We start from the raw sequence: 19,984 nt of genomic DNA, 5'->3' as shown, positions 1-19,984 counted from the left end.
ATTAACTATCATGACCGACACAATGTGATCCATAATACTTCCATTTTGGCAGAAATTACATTCAAGCACAGGCCCCCACTAGAAGGTAGTGATGACATTCAGGTGCTGAAAACGTCTTTTTAATGCCTAAAGGAATGATTGTGAGCTTTACTTACCATATATATTGGTCAAATGATGCCCTATGCCGGAAGACTGTCTTTTTTTTTTTTCTTCAGTATCGGCAATGCAGAGACAATTTGTTGCGAAACACTGCCACTGCTGGTCATTCAGTATAATCTGCAGATGGAAAAGTCCACTGTTAGCACATTTACTATAAGCAATACAAAAAAATCATGATTTTTATAAAGGGTAAACAGATCAATACTATGGAGTTTGTATTATTGTGAAAATCAGCATCTCTTTAGAAAATCAAATCTCGATTTGTGTTTTTAACCTACCATACTACTCTGAATCTCATGCCTCTTTTGCCAACACGCTCTAAACAACTGTAGAAGGTACATTAGGACATAGATAGAGATCTTTTTGCCAGCCAAGTGGCAGCGTACCCCTCTCACTTTATTTGATTTAGGATATGGTACACCAGTAGCAATTAAGCCAGCTGATAAGTTGAGAGGTAGGGTTACGATACAGTTAATGGGAATGATAAAAGCTATGAATAGCATGTTCATAATCATCATTTGAGCCAATTCCTAGCAGTTCAGCAATAGTGAAGTTGACTAGTGCTCAAACTCCCGTTCGTTCAAATTTAGAGGTCTTAAAAAGTGCCCTAATTTCGTACATTTTACCATCATAGCTGTCACTTGGGCGTCCGGTCTACCCTGCTACTCATTTCATTAGCAAGATAAATGTATCTTACTGCTTGCTAGGCAACAGCAGAGTGGCCCTCACGTCAGACAACATCTTGCGTTTAGCTTTATGATGTCAGCTTGCTAGGCAACAGATTGGCCCTCATGTCAGACAACATCTTGCTTTCGCTTTATGATGTCAGATCATTACTGGTCCAATTGTCCTTGTGGAAGCGGACCACACAGGAGGATGAGATATCAGAAGTTATGCAGTAGGTTGCTCTCTCTATTCATGACCGCAAGGCAAGTCGGAGGTGGAATGGCAAATACTCTGAACCACTCAAAGCACTGTGGCCTTTTTTAAAGTGGGATGCAGATACAAAAACAGAGACTATCCTTACCAACAATCCTTCTTGAGTATCGGAGTCCAACATACAGAGTGCAGCGGAAGACGTTAAATGTGCTTCTTTCCGTGAGAACGCAACTCTATAGTTCTACAGTGAGATAGTGCATTTCAGCCTCAAAGGAAGCAATGTCCTCAAATGGAACATTGGTGGCACCAGGATCTAAAGCAGGCTTAAGAAGCCTTGGATGCAGTCAGTCTTTTATTAACTATCATGACCGACACAATGTGATCCATAATACTTCCATTTTGGCAGAAATTACATTCAAGCACAGGCCCCCACTAGAAGGTAGTGATGACATTCAGGTGCTGAAAACGTCTTTTTAATGCCTAAAGGAATGATTGTGAGCTTTACTTACCATATATATTGGTCAAATGATGCCCTATGCCGGAAGACTGTCTTTTTTTTTTCTTCAGTATCGGCAATGCAGAGACAATTTGTTGCGAAACACTGCCACTGCTGGTCATTCAGTATAATCTGCAGATGGAAAAGTCCACTGTTAGCACATTTACTATAAGCAATACAAAAAAATCATGATTTTTATAAAGGGTAAACAGATCAATACTATGGAGTTTGTATTATTGTGAAAATCAGCATCTCTTTAGAAAATCAAATCTCGATTTGTGTTTTTAACCTACCATACTACTCTGAATCTCATGCCTCTTTTGCCAACACGCTCTAAACAACTGTAGAAGGTACATTAGGACATAGATAGAGATCTTTTTGCCAGCCAAGTGGCAGCGTACCCCTCTCACTTTATTTGATTTAGGATATGGTACACCAGTAGCAATTAAGCCAGCTGATAAGTTGAGAGGTAGGGTTACGATACAGTTAATGGGAATGATAAAAGCTATGAATAGCATGTTCATAATCATCATTTGAGCCAATTCCTAGCAGTTCAGCAATAGTGAAGTTGACTAGTGCTCAAACTCCCGTTCGTTCAAATTTAGAGGTCTTAAAAAGTGCCCTAATTTCGTACATTTTACCATCATAGCTGTCACTTGGGCGTCCGGTCTACCCTGCTACTCATTTCATTAGCAAGATAAATGTATCTTACTGCTTGCTAGGCAACAGCAGAGTGGCCCTCACGTCAGACAACATCTTGCGTTTAGCTTTATGATGTCAGCTTGCTAGGCAACAGATTGGCCCTCATGTCAGACAACATCTTGCTTTCGCTTTATGATGTCAGATCATCACTGGTCCAATTGTCCTTGTGGAAACGGACCACACAGGAGGATGAGATATCAGAAGTTATGCAGTAGGTTGCTATCTCTATTCATGACCGCAAGGCAAGTCGGAGGTGGAATGGCAAATACTCTGAACCACTCAAAGCACTGTGGCCTTTTTTAAAGTGGGATGCAGATACAAAAACAGAGACTATCCTTACCAACAATCCTTCTTGAGTATCAGAGTCCAACATACAGAGTGCAGCGGAAGACGTTAAATGTGCTTCATTCCGTGAGAACGCAACTCTATAGTTCTACAGTGAGATAGTGCATTTCAGCCTCAAAGGAAGCAATGTCCTCAAACGGAACATTGGTGGCACCAGGATCTAAAGCAGGCTTAAGAAGCCTTGGATGCAGTCAGTCTTTTATTAACTATCATGACCGACACAATGTGATCCATAATACTTCCATTTTGGCAGAAATTACATTCAAGCACAGGCCCCCACTAGAAGGTAGTGATGACATTCAGGTGCTGAAAACGTCTTTTTAATGCCTAAAGGAATGATTGTGAGCTTTACTTACCATATATATTGGTCAAATGATGCCCTATGCCGGAAGACTGTCTTTTTTTTTTTTCTTCAGTATCGGCAATGCAGAGACAATTTGTTGCGAAACACTGCCACTGCTGGTCATTCAGTATAATCTGCAGATGGAAAAGTCCACTGTTAGCACATTTACTATAAGCAATACAAAAAAATCATGATTTTTATAAAGGGTAAACAGATCAATACTATGGAGTTTGTATTATTGTGAAAATCAGCATCTCTTTAGAAAATCAAATCTCGATTTGTGTTTTTAACCTACCATACTACTCTGAATCTCATGCCTCTTTTGCCAACACGCTCTAAACAACTGTAGAAGGTACATTAGGACATAGATAGAGATCTTTTTGCCAGCCAAGTGGCAGCGTACCCCTCTCACTTTATTTGATTTAGGATATGGTACACCAGTAGCAATTAAGCCAGCTGATAAGTTGAGAGGTAGGGTTACGATACAGTTAATGGGAATGATAAAAGCTATGAATAGCATGTTCATAATCATCATTTGAGCCAATTCCTAGCAGTTCAGCAATAGTGAAGTTGACTAGTGCTCAAACTCCCGTTCGTTCAAATTTAGAGGTCTTAAAAAGTGCCCTAATTTCGTACATTTTACCATCATAGCTGTCACTTGGGCGTCCGGTCTACCCTGCTACTCATTTCATTAGCAAGATAAATGTATCTTACTGCTTGCTAGGCAACAGCAGAGTGGCCCTCACGTCAGACAACATCTTGCGTTTAGCTTTATGATGTCAGCTTGCTAGGCAACAGATTGGCCCTCATGTCAGACAACATCTTGCTTTCGCTTTATGATGTCAGATCATTACTGGTCCAATTGTCCTTGTGGAAGCGGACCACACAGGAGGATGAGATATCAGAAGTTATGCAGTAGGTTGCTCTCTCTATTCATGACCGCAAGGCAAGTCGGAGGTGGAATGGCAAATACTCTGAACCACTCAAAGCACTGTGGCCTTTTTTAAAGTGGGATGCAGATACAAAAACAGAGACTATCCTTACCAACAATCCTTCTTGAGTATCGGAGTCCAACATACAGAGTGCAGCGGAAGACGTTAAATGTGCTTCTTTCCGTGAGAACGCAACTCTATAGTTCTACAGTGAGATAGTGCATTTCAGCCTCAAAGGAAGCAATGTCCTCAAATGGAACATTGGTGGCACCAGGATCTAAAGCAGGCTTAAGAAGCCTTGGATGCAGTCAGTCTTTTATTAACTATCATGACCGACACAATGTGATCCATAATACTTCCATTTTGGCAGAAATTACATTCAAGCACAGGCCCCCACTAGAAGGTAGTGATGACATTCAGGTGCTGAAAACGTCTTTTTAATGCCTAAAGGAATGATTGTGAGCTTTACTTACCATATATATTGGTCAAATGATGCCCTATGCCGGAAGACTGTCTTTTTTTTTTCTTCAGTATCGGCAATGCAGAGACAATTTGTTGCGAAACACTGCCACTGCTGGTCATTCAGTATAATCTGCAGATGGAAAAGTCCACTGTTAGCACATTTACTATAAGCAATACAAAAAAATCATGATTTTTATAAAGGGTAAACAGATCAATACTATGGAGTTTGTATTATTGTGAAAATCAGCATCTCTTTAGAAAATCAAATCTCGATTTGTGTTTTTAACCTACCATACTACTCTGAATCTCATGCCTCTTTTGCCAACACGCTCTAAACAACTGTAGAAGGTACATTAGGACATAGATAGAGATCTTTTTGCCAGCCAAGTGGCAGCGTACCCCTCTCACTTTATTTGATTTAGGATATGGTACACCAGTAGCAATTAAGCCAGCTGATAAGTTGAGAGGTAGGGTTACGATACAGTTAATGGGAATGATAAAAGCTATGAATAGCATGTTCATAATCATCATTTGAGCCAATTCCTAGCAGTTCAGCAATAGTGAAGTTGACTAGTGCTCAAACTCCCGTTCGTTCAAATTTAGAGGTCTTAAAAAGTGCCCTAATTTCGTACATTTTACCATCATAGCTGTCACTTGGGCGTCCGGTCTACCCTGCTACTCATTTCATTAGCAAGATAAATGTATCTTACTGCTTGCTAGGCAACAGCAGAGTGGCCCTCACGTCAGACAACATCTTGCGTTTAGCTTTATGATGTCAGCTTGCTAGGCAACAGATTGGCCCTCATGTCAGACAACATCTTGCTTTCGCTTTATGATGTCAGATCATCACTGGTCCAATTGTCCTTGTGGAAACGGACCACACAGGAGGATGAGATATCAGAAGTTATGCAGTAGGTTGCTATCTCTATTCATGACCGCAAGGCAAGTCGGAGGTGGAATGGCAAATACTCTGAACCACTCAAAGCACTGTGGCCTTTTTTAAAGTGGGATGCAGATACAAAAACAGAGACTATCCTTACCAACAATCCTTCTTGAGTATCAGAGTCCAACATACAGAGTGCAGCGGAAGACGTTAAATGTGCTTCATTCCGTGAGAACGCAACTCTATAGTTCTACAGTGAGATAGTGCATTTCAGCCTCAAAGGAAGCAATGTCCTCAAACGGAACATTGGTGGCACCAGGATCTAAAGCAGGCTTAAGAAGCCTTGGATGCAGTCAGTCTTTTATTAACTATCATGACCGACACAATGTGATCCATAATACTTCCATTTTGGCAGAAATTACATTCAAGCACAGGCCCCCACTAGAAGGTAGTGATGACATTCAGGTGCTGAAAACGTCTTTTTAATGCCTAAAGGAATGATTGTGAGCTTTACTTACCATATATATTGGTCAAATGATGCCCTATGCCGGAAGACTGTCTTTTTTTTTTTTCTTCAGTATCGGCAATGCAGAGACAATTTGTTGCGAAACACTGCCACTGCTGGTCATTCAGTATAATCTGCAGATGGAAAAGTCCACTGTTAGCACATTTACTATAAGCAATACAAAAAAATCATGATTTTTATAAAGGGTAAACAGATCAATACTATGGAGTTTGTATTATTGTGAAAATCAGCATCTCTTTAGAAAATCAAATCTCGATTTGTGTTTTTAACCTACCATACTACTCTGAATCTCATGCCTCTTTTGCCAACACGCTCTAAACAACTGTAGAAGGTACATTAGGACATAGATAGAGATCTTTTTGCCAGCCAAGTGGCAGCGTACCCCTCTCACTTTATTTGATTTAGGATATGGTACACCAGTAGCAATTAAGCCAGCTGATAAGTTGAGAGGTAGGGTTACGATACAGTTAATGGGAATGATAAAAGCTATGAATAGCATGTTCATAATCATCATTTGAGCCAATTCCTAGCAGTTCAGCAATAGTGAAGTTGACTAGTGCTCAAACTCCCGTTCGTTCAAATTTAGAGGTCTTAAAAAGTGCCCTAATTTCGTACATTTTACCATCATAGCTGTCACTTGGGCGTCCGGTCTACCCTGCTACTCATTTCATTAGCAAGATAAATGTATCTTACTGCTTGCTAGGCAACAGCAGAGTGGCCCTCACGTCAGACAACATCTTGCGTTTAGCTTTATGATGTCAGCTTGCTAGGCAACAGATTGGCCCTCATGTCAGACAACATCTTGCTTTCGCTTTATGATGTCAGATCATCACTGGTCCAATTGTCCTTGTGGAAACGGACCACACAGGAGGATGAGATATCAGAAGTTATGCAGTAGGTTGCTATCTCTATTCATGACCGCAAGGCAAGTCGGAGGTGGAATGGCAAATACTCTGAACCACTCAAAGCACTGTGGCCTTTTTTAAAGTGGGATGCAGATACAAAAACAGAGACTATCCTTACCAACAATCCTTCTTGAGTATCAGAGTCCAACATACAGAGTGCAGCGGAAGACGTTAAATGTGCTTCATTCCGTGAGAACGCAACTCTATAGTTCTACAGTGAGATAGTGCATTTCAGCCTCAAAGGAAGCAATGTCCTCAAACGGAACATTGGTGGCACCAGGATCTAAAGCAGGCTTAAGAAGCCTTGGATGCAGTCAGTCTTTTATTAACTATCATGACCGACACAATGTGATCCATAATACTTCCATTTTGGCAGAAATTACATTCAAGCACAGGCCCCCACTAGAAGGTAGTGATGACATTCAGGTGCTGAAAACGTCTTTTTAATGCCTAAAGGAATGATTGTGAGCTTTACTTACCATATATATTGGTCAAATGATGCCCTATGCCGGAAGACTGTCTTTTTTTTTTTTCTTCAGTATCGGCAATGCAGAGACAATTTGTTGCGAAACACTGCCACTGCTGGTCATTCAGTATAATCTGCAGATGGAAAAGTCCACTGTTAGCACATTTACTATAAGCAATACAAAAAAATCATGATTTTTATAAAGGGTAAACAGATCAATACTATGGAGTTTGTATTATTGTGAAAATCAGCATCTCTTTAGAAAATCAAATCTCGATTTGTGTTTTTAACCTACCATACTACTCTGAATCTCATGCCTCTTTTGCCAACACGCTCTAAACAACTGTAGAAGGTACATTAGGACATAGATAGAGATCTTTTTGCCAGCCAAGTGGCAGCGTACCCCTCTCACTTTATTTGATTTAGGATATGGTACACCAGTAGCAATTAAGCCAGCTGATAAGTTGAGAGGTAGGGTTACGATACAGTTAATGGGAATGATAAAAGCTATGAATAGCATGTTCATAATCATCATTTGAGCCAATTCCTAGCAGTTCAGCAATAGTGAAGTTGACTAGTGCTCAAACTCCCGTTCGTTCAAATTTAGAGGTCTTAAAAAGTGCCCTAATTTCGTACATTTTACCATCATAGCTGTCACTTGGGCGTCCGGTCTACCCTGCTACTCATTTCATTAGCAAGATAAATGTATCTTACTGCTTGCTAGGCAACAGCAGAGTGGCCCTCACGTCAGACAACATCTTGCGTTTAGCTTTATGATGTCAGCTTGCTAGGCAACAGATTGGCCCTCATGTCAGACAACATCTTGCTTTCGCTTTATGATGTCAGATCATCACTGGTCCAATTGTCCTTGTGGAAACGGACCACACAGGAGGATGAGATATCAGAAGTTATGCAGTAGGTTGCTATCTCTATTCATGACCGCAAGGCAAGTCGGAGGTGGAATGGCAAATACTCTGAACCACTCAAAGCACTGTGGCCTTTTTTAAAGTGGGATGCAGATACAAAAACAGAGACTATCCTTACCAACAATCCTTCTTGAGTATCAGAGTCCAACATACAGAGTGCAGCGGAAGACGTTAAATGTGCTTCATTCCGTGAGAACGCAACTCTATAGTTCTACAGTGAGATAGTGCATTTCAGCCTCAAAGGAAGCAATGTCCTCAAACGGAACATTGGTGGCACCAGGATCTAAAGCAGGCTTAAGAAGCCTTGGATGCAGTCAGTCTTTTATTAACTATCATGACCGACACAATGTGATCCATAATACTTCCATTTTGGCAGAAATTACATTCAAGCACAGGCCCCCACTAGAAGGTAGTGATGACATTCAGGTGCTGAAAACGTCTTTTTAATGCCTAAAGGAATGATTGTGAGCTTTACTTACCATATATATTGGTCAAATGATGCCCTATGCCGGAAGACTGTCTTTTTTTTTTTTCTTCAGTATCGGCAATGCAGAGACAATTTGTTGCGAAACACTGCCACTGCTGGTCATTCAGTATAATCTGCAGATGGAAAAGTCCACTGTTAGCACATTTACTATAAGCAATACAAAAAAATCATGATTTTTATAAAGGGTAAACAGATCAATACTATGGAGTTTGTATTATTGTGAAAATCAGCATCTCTTTAGAAAATCAAATCTCGATTTGTGTTTTTAACCTACCATACTACTCTGAATCTCATGCCTCTTTTGCCAACACGCTCTAAACAACTGTAGAAGGTACATTAGGACATAGATAGAGATCTTTTTGCCAGCCAAGTGGCAGCGTACCCCTCTCACTTTATTTGATTTAGGATATGGTACACCAGTAGCAATTAAGCCAGCTGATAAGTTGAGAGGTAGGGTTACGATACAGTTAATGGGAATGATAAAAGCTATGAATAGCATGTTCATAATCATCATTTGAGCCAATTCCTAGCAGTTCAGCAATAGTGAAGTTGACTAGTGCTCAAACTCCCGTTCGTTCAAATTTAGAGGTCTTAAAAAGTGCCCTAATTTCGTACATTTTACCATCATAGCTGTCACTTGGGCGTCCGGTCTACCCTGCTACTCATTTCATTAGCAAGATAAATGTATCTTACTGCTTGCTAGGCAACAGCAGAGTGGCCCTCACGTCAGACAACATCTTGCGTTTAGCTTTATGATGTCAGCTTGCTAGGCAACAGATTGGCCCTCATGTCAGACAACATCTTGCTTTCGCTTTATGATGTCAGATCATTACTGGTCCAATTGTCCTTGTGGAAGCGGACCACACAGGAGGATGAGATATCAGAAGTTATGCAGTAGGTTGCTCTCTCTATTCATGACCGCAAGGCAAGTCGGAGGTGGAATGGCAAATACTCTGAACCACTCAAAGCACTGTGGCCTTTTTTAAAGTGGGATGCAGATACAAAAACAGAGACTATCCTTACCAACAATCCTTCTTGAGTATCAGAGTCCAACATACAGAGTGCAGCGGAAGACGTTAAATGTGCTTCTTTCCGTGAGAACGCAACTCTATAGTTCTACAGTGAGATAGTGCATTTCAGCCTCAAAGGAAGCAATGTCCTCAAATGGAACATTGGTGGCACCAGGATCTAAAGCAGGCTTAAGAAGCCTTGGATGCAGTCAGTCTTTTATTAACTATCATGACCGACACAATGTGATCCATAATACTTCCATTTTGGCAGAAATTACATTCAAGCACAGGCCCCCACTAGAAGGTAGTGATGACATTCAGGTGCTGAAAACGTCTTTTTAATGCCTAAAGGAATGATTGTGAGCTTTACTTACCATATATATTGGTCAAATGATGCCCTATGCCGGAAGACTGTCTTTTTTTTTTCTTCAGTATCGGCAATGCAGAGACAATTTGTTGCGAAACACTGCCACTGCTGGTCATTCAGTATAATCTGCAGATGGAAAAGTCCACTGTTAGCACATTTACTATAAGCAATACAAAAAAATCATGATTTTTATAAAGGGTAAACAGATCAATACTATGGAGTTTGTATTATTGTGAAAATCAGCATCTCTTTAGAAAATCAAATCTCGATTTGTGTTTTTAACCTACCATACTACTCTGAATCTCATGCCTCTTTTGTCAACACGCTCTAAACAACTGTAGAAGGTACATTAGGACATAGATAGAGATCTTTTTGCCAGCCAAGTGGCAGCGTACCCCTCTCACTTTATTTGATTTAGGATATGGTACACCAGTAGCAATTAAGCCAGCTGATAAGTTGAGAGGTAGGGTTACGATACAGTTAATGGGAATGATAAAAGCTATGAATAGCATGTTCATAATCATCATTTGAGCCAATTCCTAGCAGTTCAGCAATAGTGAAGTTGACTAGTGCTCAAACTCCCGTTCGTTCAAATTTAGAGGTCTTAAAAAGTGCCCTAATTTCGTACATTTTACCATCATAGCTGTCACTTGGGCGTCCGGTCTACCCTGCTACTCATTTCATTAGCAAGATAAATGTATCTTACTGCTTGCTAGGCAACAGCAGAGTGGCCCTCACGTCAGACAACATCTTGCGTTTAGCTTTATGATGTCAGCTTGCTAGGCAACAGATTGGCCCTCATGTCAGACAACATCTTGCTTTCGCTTTATGATGTCAGATCATCACTGGTCCAATTGTCCTTGTGGAAACGGACCACACAGGAGGATGAGATATCAGAAGTTATGCAGTAGGTTGCTATCTCTATTCATGACCGCAAGGCAAGTCGGAGGTGGAATGGCAAATACTCTGAACCACTCAAAGCACTGTGGCCTTTTTTAAAGTGGGATGCAGATACAAAAACAGAGACTATCCTTACCAACAATCCTTCTTGAGTATCAGAGTCCAACATACAGAGTGCAGCGGAAGACGTTAAATGTGCTTCATTCCGTGAGAACGCAACTCTATAGTTCTACAGTGAGATAGTGCATTTCAGCCTCAAAGGAAGCAATGTCCTCAAACGGAACATTGGTGGCACCAGGATCTAAAGCAGGCTTAAGAAGCCTTGGATGCAGTCAGTCTTTTATTAACTATCATGACCGACACAATGTGATCCATAATACTTCCATTTTGGCAGAAATTACATTCAAGCACAGGCCCCCACTAGAAGGTAGTGATGACATTCAGGTGCTGAAAACGTCTTTTTAATGCCTAAAGGAATGATTGTGAGCTTTACTTACCATATATATTGGTCAAATGATGCCCTATGCCGGAAGACTGTCTTTTTTTTTTTCTTCAGTATCGGCAATGCAGAGACAATTTGTTGCGAAACACTGCCACTGCTGGTCATTCAGTATAATCTGCAGATGGAAAAGTCCACTGTTAGCACATTTACTATAAGCAATACAAAAAAATCATGATTTTTATAAAGGGTAAACAGATCAATACTATGGAGTTTGTATTATTGTGAAAATCAGCATCTCTTTAGAAAATCAAATCTCGATTTGTGTTTTTAACCTACCATACTACTCTGAATCTCATGCCTCTTTTGCCAACACGCTCTAAACAACTGTAGAAGGTACATTAGGACATAGATAGAGATCTTTTTGCCAGCCAAGTGGCAGCGTACCCCTCTCACTTTATTTGATTTAGGATATGGTACACCAGTAGCAATTAAGCCAGCTGATAAGTTGAGAGGTAGGGTTACGATACAGTTAATGGGAATGATAAAAGCTATGAATAGCATGTTCATAATCATCATTTGAGCCAATTCCTAGCAGTTCAGCAATAGTGAAGTTGACTAGTGCTCAAACTCCCGTTCGTTCAAATTTAGAGGTCTTAAAAAGTGCCCTAATTTCGTACATTTTACCATCATAGCTGTCACTTGGGCGTCCGGTCTACCCTGCTACTCATTTCATTAGCAAGATAAATGTATCTTACTGCTTGCTAGGCAACAGCAGAGTGGCCCTCACGTCAGACAACATCTTGCGTTTAGCTTTATGATGTCAGCTTGCTAGGCAACAGATTGGCCCTCATGTCAGACAACATCTTGCTTTCGCTTTATGATGTCAGATCATCACTGGTCCAATTGTCCTTGTGGAAACGGACCACACAGGAGGATGAGATATCAGAAGTTATGCAGTAGGTTGCTATCTCTATTCATGACCGCAAGGCAAGTCGGAGGTGGAATGGCAAATACTCTGAACCACTCAAAGCACTGTGGCCTTTTTTAAAGTGGGATGCAGATACAAAAACAGAGACTATCCTTACCAACAATCCTTCTTGAGTATCAGAGTCCAACATACAGAGTGCAGCGGAAGACGTTAAATGTGCTTCATTCCGTGAGAACGCAACTCTATAGTTCTACAGTGAGATAGTGCATTTCAGCCTCAAAGGAAGCAATGTCCTCAAACGGAACATTGGTGGCACCAGGATCTAAAGCAGGCTTAAGAAGCCTTGGATGCAGTCAGTCTTTTATTAACTATCATGACCGACACAATGTGATCCATAATACTTCCATTTTGGCAGAAATTACATTCAAGCACAGGCCCCCACTAGAAGGTAGTGATGACATTCAGGTGCTGAAAACGTCTTTTTAATGCCTAAAGGAATGATTGTGAGCTTTACTTACCATATATATTGGTCAAATGATGCCCTATGCCGGAAGACTGTCTTTTTTTTTTTTCTTCAGTATCGGCAATGCAGAGACAATTTGTTGCGAAACACTGCCACTGCTGGTCATTCAGTATAATCTGCAGATGGAAAAGTCCACTGTTAGCACATTTACTATAAGCAATACAAAAAAATCATGATTTTTATAAAGGGTAAACAGATCAATACTATGGAGTTTGTATTATTGTGAAAATCAGCATCTCTTTAGAAAATCAAATCTCGATTTGTGTTTTTAACCTACCATACTACTCTGAATCTCATGCCTCTTTTGCCAACACGCTCTAAACAACTGTAGAAGGTACATTAGGACATAGATAGAGATCTTTTTGCCAGCCAAGTGGCAGCGTACCCCTCTCACTTTATTTGATTTAGGATATGGTACACCAGTAGCAATTAAGCCAGCTGATAAGTTGAGAGGTAGGGTTACGATACAGTTAATGGGAATGATAAAAGCTATGAATAGCATGTTCATAATCATCATTTGAGCCAATTCCTAGCAGTTCAGCAATAGTGAAGTTGACTAGTGCTCAAACTCCCGTTCGTTCAAATTTAGAGGTCTTAAAAAGTGCCCTAATTTCGTACATTTTACCATCATAGCTGTCACTTGGGCGTCCGGTCTACCCTGCTACTCATTTCATTAGCAAGATAAATGTATCTTACTGCTTGCTAGGCAACAGCAGAGTGGCCCTCACGTCAGACAACATCTTGCGTTTAGCTTTATGATGTCAGCTTGCTAGGCAACAGATTGGCCCTCATGTCAGACAACATCTTGCTTTCGCTTTATGATGTCAGATCATCACTGGTCCAATTGTCCTTGTGGAAACGGACCACACAGGAGGATGAGATATCAGAAGTTATGCAGTAGGTTGCTATCTCTATTCATGACCGCAAGGCAAGTCGGAGGTGGAATGGCAAATACTCTGAACCACTCAAAGCACTGTGGCCTTTTTTAAAGTGGGATGCAGATACAAAAACAGAGACTATCCTTACCAACAATCCTTCTTGTGTATCAGAGTCCAACATACAGAGTGCAGCGGAAGACGTTAAATGTGCTTCATTCCGTGAGAACGCAACTCTATAGTTCTACAGTGAGATAGTGCATTTCAGCCTCAAAGGAAGCAATGTCCTCAAACGGAACATTGGTGGCACCAGGATCTAAAGCAGGCTTAAGAAGCCTTGGATGCAGTCAGTCTTTTATTAACTATCATGACCGACACAATGTGATCCATAATACTTCCATTTTGGCAGAAATTACATTCAAGCACAGGCCCCCACTAGAAGGTAGGGATGACATTCAGGTGCTGAAAACGTCTTTTTAATGCCTAAAGGAATGATTGTGAGCTTTACTTACCATATATATTGGTCAAATGATGCCCTATGCCGGAAGACTGTCTTTTTTTTTTCTTCAGTATCGGCAATGCAGAGACAATTTGTTGCGAAACACTGCCACTGCTGGTCATTCAGTATAATCTGCAGATGGAAAAGTCCACTGTTAGCACATTTACTACAAGCAATACAAAAAAATCATGATTTTTATAAAGGGTAAACAGATCAATACTATGGAGTTTGTATTATTGTGAAAATCAGCATCTCTTTAGAAAATCAAATCTCGATTTGTGTTTTTAACCTACCATACTACTCTGAATCTCATGCCTCTTTTGCCAACACGCTCTAAACAACTGTAGAAGGTACATTAGGACATAGATAGAGATCTTTTTGCCAGCCAAGTGGCAGCGTACCCCTCTCACTTTATTTGATTTAGGATATGGTACACCAGTAGCAATTAAGCCAGCTGATAAGTTGAGAGGTAGGGTTACGATACAGTTAATGGGAATGATAAAAGCTATGAATAGCATGTTCATAATCATCATTTGAGCCAATTCCTAGCAGTTCAGCAATAGTGAAGTTGACTAGTGCTCAAACTCCCGTTCGTTCAAATTTAGAGGTCTTAAAAAGTGCCCTAATTTCGTACATTTTACCATCATAGCTGTCACTTGGGCGTCCGGTCTACCCTGCTACTCATTTCATTAGCAAGATAAATGTATCTTACTGCTTGCTAGGCAACAGCAGAGTGGCCCTCACGTCAGACAACATCTTGCGTTTAGCTTTATGATGTCAGCTTGCTAGGCAACAGATTGGCCCTCATGTCAGACAACATCTTGCTTTCGCTTTATGATGTCAGATCATCACTGGTCCAATTGTCCTTGTGGAAACGGACCACACAGGAGGATGAGATATCAGAAGTTATGCAGTAGGTTGCTATCTCTATTCATGACCGCAAGGCAAGTCGGAGGTGGAATGGCAAATACTCTGAACCACTCAAAGCACTGTGGCCTTTTTTAAAGTGGGATGCAGATACAAAAACAGAGACTATCCTTACCAACAATCCTTCTTGAGTATCAGAGTCCAACATACAGAGTGCAGCGGAAGACGTTAAATGTGCTTCATTCCGTGAGAACGCAACTCTATAGTTCTACAGTGAGATAGTGCATTTCAGCCTCAAAGGAAGCAATGTCCTCAAACGGAACATTGGTGGCACCAGGATCTAAAGCAGGCTTAAGAAGCCTTGGATGCAGTCAGTCTTTTATTAACTATCATGACCGACACAATGTGATCCATAATACTTCCATTTTGGCAGAAATTACATTCAAGCACAGGCCCCCACTAGAAGGTAGTGATGACATTCAGGTGCTGAAAACGTCTTTTTAATGCCTAAAGGAATGATTGTGAGCTTTACTTACCATATATATTGGTCAAATGATGCCCTATGCCGGAAGACTGTCTTTTTTTTTTTTCTTCAGTATCGGCAATGCAGAGACAATTTGTTGCGAAACACTGCCACTGCTGGTCATTCAGTATAATCTGCAGATGGAAAAGTCCACTGTTAGCACATTTACTACAAGCAATACAAAAAAATCATGATTTTTATAAAGGGTAAACAGATCAATACTATGGAGTTTGTATTATTGTGAAAATCAGCATCTCTTTAGAAAATCAAATCTCGATTTGTGTTTTTAACCTACCATACTACTCTGAATCTCATGCCTCTTTTGCCAACACGCTCTAAACAACTGTAGAAGGTACATTAGGACATAGATAGAGATCTTTTTGCCAGCCAAGTGGCAGCGTACCCCTCTCACTTTATTTGATTTAGGATATGGTACACCAGTAGCAATTAAGCCAGCTGATAAGTTGAGAGGTAGGGTTACGATACAGTTAATGGGAATGATAAAAGCTATGAATAGCATGTTCATAATCATCATTTGAGCCAATTCCTAGCAGTTCAGCAATAGTGAAGTTGACTAGTGCTCAAACTCCCGTTCGTTCAAATTTAGAGGTCTTAAAAAGTGCCCTAATTTCGTACATTTTACCATCATAGCTGTCACTTGGGCGTCCGGTCTACCCTGCTACTCATTTCATTAGCAAGATAAATGTATCTTACTGCTTGCTAGGCAACAGCAGAGTGGCCCTCACGTCAGACAACATCTTGCGTTTAGCTTTATGATGTCAGCTTGCTAGGCAACAGATTGGCCCTCATGTCAGACAACATCTTGCTTTCGCTTTATGATGTCAGATCATTACTGGTCCAATTGTCCTTGTGGAAGCGGACCACACAGGAGGATGAGATATCAGAAGTTATGCAGTAGGTTGCTCTCTCTATTCATGACCGCAAGGCAAGTCGGAGGTGGAATGGCAAATACTCTGAACCACTCAAAGCACTGTGGCCTTTTTTAAAGTGGGATGCAGATACAAAAACAGAGACTATCCTTACCAACAATCCTTCTTGAGTATCAGAGTCCAACATACAGAGTGCAGCGGAAGACGTTAAATGTGCTTCTTTCCGTGAGAACGCAACTCTATAGTTCTACAGTGAGATAGTGCATTTCAGCCTCAAAGGAAGCAATGTCCTCAAATGGAACATTGGTGGCACCAGGATCTAAAGCAGGCTTAAGAAGCCTTGGATGCAGTCAGTCTTTTATTAACTATCATGACCGACACAATGTGATCCATAATACTTCCATTTTGGCAGAAATTACATTCAAGCACAGGCCCCCACTAGAAGGTAGTGATGACATTCAGGTGCTGAAAACGTCTTTTTAATGCCTAAAGGAATGATTGTGAGCTTTACTTACCATATATATTGGTCAAATGATGCCCTATGCCGGAAGACTGTCTTTTTTTTTTCTTCAGTATCGGCAATGCAGAGACAATTTGTTGCGAAACACTGCCACTGCTGGTCATTCAGTATAATCTGCAGATGGAAAAGTCCACTGTTAGCACATTTACTATAAGCAATACAAAAAAATCATGATTTTTATAAAGGGTAAACAGATCAATACTATGGAGTTTGTATTATTGTGAAAATCAGCATCTCTTTAGAAAATCAAATCTCGATTTGTGTTTTTAACCTACCATACTACTCTGAATCTCATGCCTCTTTTGTCAACACGCTCTAAACAACTGTAGAAGGTACATTAGGACATAGATAGAGATCTTTTTGCCAGCCAAGTGGCAGCGTACCCCTCTCACTTTATTTGATTTAGGATATGGTACACCAGTAGCAATTAAGCCAGCTGATAAGTTGAGAGGTAGGGTTACGATACAGTTAATGGGAATGATAAAAGCTATGAATAGCATGTTCATAATCATCATTTGAGCCAATTCCTAGCAGTTCAGCAATAGTGAAGTTGACTAGTGCTCAAACTCCCGTTCGTTCAAATTTAGAGGTCTTAAAAAGTGCCCTAATTTCGTACATTTTACCATCATAGCTGTCACTTGGGCGTCCGGTCTACCCTGCTACTCATTTCATTAGCAAGATAAATGTATCTTACTGCTTGCTAGGCAACAGCAGAGTGGCCCTCACGTCAGACAACATCTTGCGTTTAGCTTTATGATGTCAGCTTGCTAGGCAACAGATTGGCCCTCATGTCAGACAACATCTTGCTTTCGCTTTATGATGTCAGATCATCACTGGTCCAATTGTCCTTGTGGAAACGGACCACACAGGAGGATGAGATATCAGAAGTTATGCAGTAGGTTGCTATCTCTATTCATGACCGCAAGGCAAGTCGGAGGTGGAATGGCAAATACTCTGAACCACTCAAAGCACTGTGGCCTTTTTTAAAGTGGGATGCAGATACAAAAACAGAGACTATCCTTACCAACAATCCTTCTTGAGTATCAGAGTCCAACATACAGAGTGCAGCGGAAGACGTTAAATGTGCTTCATTCCGTGAGAACGCAACTCTATAGTTCTACAGTGAGATAGTGCATTTCAGCCTCAAAGGAAGCAATGTCCTCAAACGGAACATTGGTGGCACCAGGATCTAAAGCAGGCTTAAGAAGCCTTGGATGCAGTCAGTCTTTTATTAACTATCATGACCGACACAATGTGATCCATAATACTTCCATTTTGGCAGAAATTACATTCAAGCACAGGCCCCCACTAGAAGGTAGTGATGACATTCAGGTGCTGAAAACGTCTTTTTAATGCCTAAAGGAATGATTGTGAGCTTTACTTACCATATATATTGGTCAAATGATGCCCTATGCCGGAAGACTGTCTTTTTTTTTTTTCTTCAGTATCGGCAATGCAGAGACAATTTGTTGCGAAACACTGCCACTGCTGGTCATTCAGTATAATCTGCAGATGGAAAAGTCCACTGTTAGCACATTTACTATAAGCAATACAAAAAAATCATGATTTTTATAAAGGGTAAACAGATCAATACTATGGAGTTTGTATTATTGTGAAAATCAGCATCTCTTTAGAAAATCAAATCTCGATTTGTGTTTTTAACCTACCATACTACTCTGAATCTCATGCCTCTTTTGCCAACACGCTCTAAACAACTGTAGAAGGTACATTAGGACATAGATAGAGATCTTTTTGCCAGCCAAGTGGCAGCGTACCCCTCTCACTTTATTTGATTTAGGATATGGTACACCAGTAGCAATTAAGCCAGCTGATAAGTTGAGAGGTAGGGTTACGATACAGTTAATGGGAATGATAAAAGCTATGAATAGCATGTTCATAATCATCATTTGAGCCAATTCCTAGCAGTTCAGCAATAGTGAAGTTGACTAGTGCTCAAACTCCCGTTCGTTCAAATTTAGAGGTCTTAAAAAGTGCCCTAATTTCGTACATTTTACCATCATAGCTGTCACTTGGGCGTCCGGTCTACCCTGCTACTCATTTCATTAGCAAGATAAATGTATCTTACTGCTTGCTAGGCAACAGCAGAGTGGCCCTCACGTCAGACAACATCTTGCGTTTAGCTTTATGATGTCAGCTTGCTAGGCAACAGATTGGCCCTCATGTCAGACAACATCTTGCTTTCGCTTTATGATGTCAGATCATCACTGGTCCAATTGTCCTTGTGGAAACGGACCACACAGGAGGATGAGATATCAGAAGTTATGCAGTAGGTTGCTATCTCTATTCATGACCGCAAGGCAAGTCGGAGGTGGAATGGCAAATACTCTGAACCACTCAAAGCACTGTGGTCTTTTTTAAAGTGGGATGCAGATACAAAAACAGAGACTATCCTTACCAACAATCCTTCTTGAGTATCAGAGTCCAACATACAGAGTGCAGCGGAAGACGTTAAATGTGCTTCATTCCGTGAGAACGCAACTCTATAGTTCTACAGTGAGATAGTGCATTTCAGCCTCAAAGGAAGCAATGTCCTCAAACGGAACATTGGTGGCACCAGGATCTAAAGCAGGCTTAAGAAGCCTTGGATGCAGTCAGTCTTTTATTAACTATCATGACCGACACAATGTGATCCATAATACTTCCATTTTGGCAGAAATTACATTCAAGCACAGGCCCCCACTAGAAGGTAGTGATGACATTCAGGTGCTGAAAACGTCTTTTTAATGCCTAAAGGAATGATTGTGAGCTTTACTTACCATATATATTGGTCAAATGATGCCCTATGCCGGAAGACTGTCTTTTTTTTTTTTCTTCAGTATCGGCAATGCAGAGACAATTTGTTGCGAAACACTGCCACTGCTGGTCATTCAGTATAATCTGCAGATGGAAAAGTCCACTGTTAGCACATTTACTATAAGCAATACAAAAAAATCATGATTTTTATAAAGGGTAAACAGATCAATACTATGGAGTTTGTATTATTGTGAAAATCAGCATCTCTTTAGAAAATCAAATCTCGATTTGTGTTTTTAACCTACCATACTACTCTGAATCTCATGCCTCTTTTGCCAACACGCTCTAAACAACTGTAGAAGGTACATTAGGACA

The sequence above is a fragment of the Lissotriton vulgaris genome, chromosome 12 (assembly GCF_964263255.1).
Source record: "Lissotriton vulgaris chromosome 12, aLisVul1.2, whole genome shotgun sequence".
Lineage (NCBI taxonomy): Eukaryota > Metazoa > Chordata > Amphibia > Caudata > Salamandridae > Lissotriton > Lissotriton vulgaris.
The sequence above is the reverse complement of the archived record's forward strand: the minus strand, read 5'-3'. Positions refer to the sequence as shown.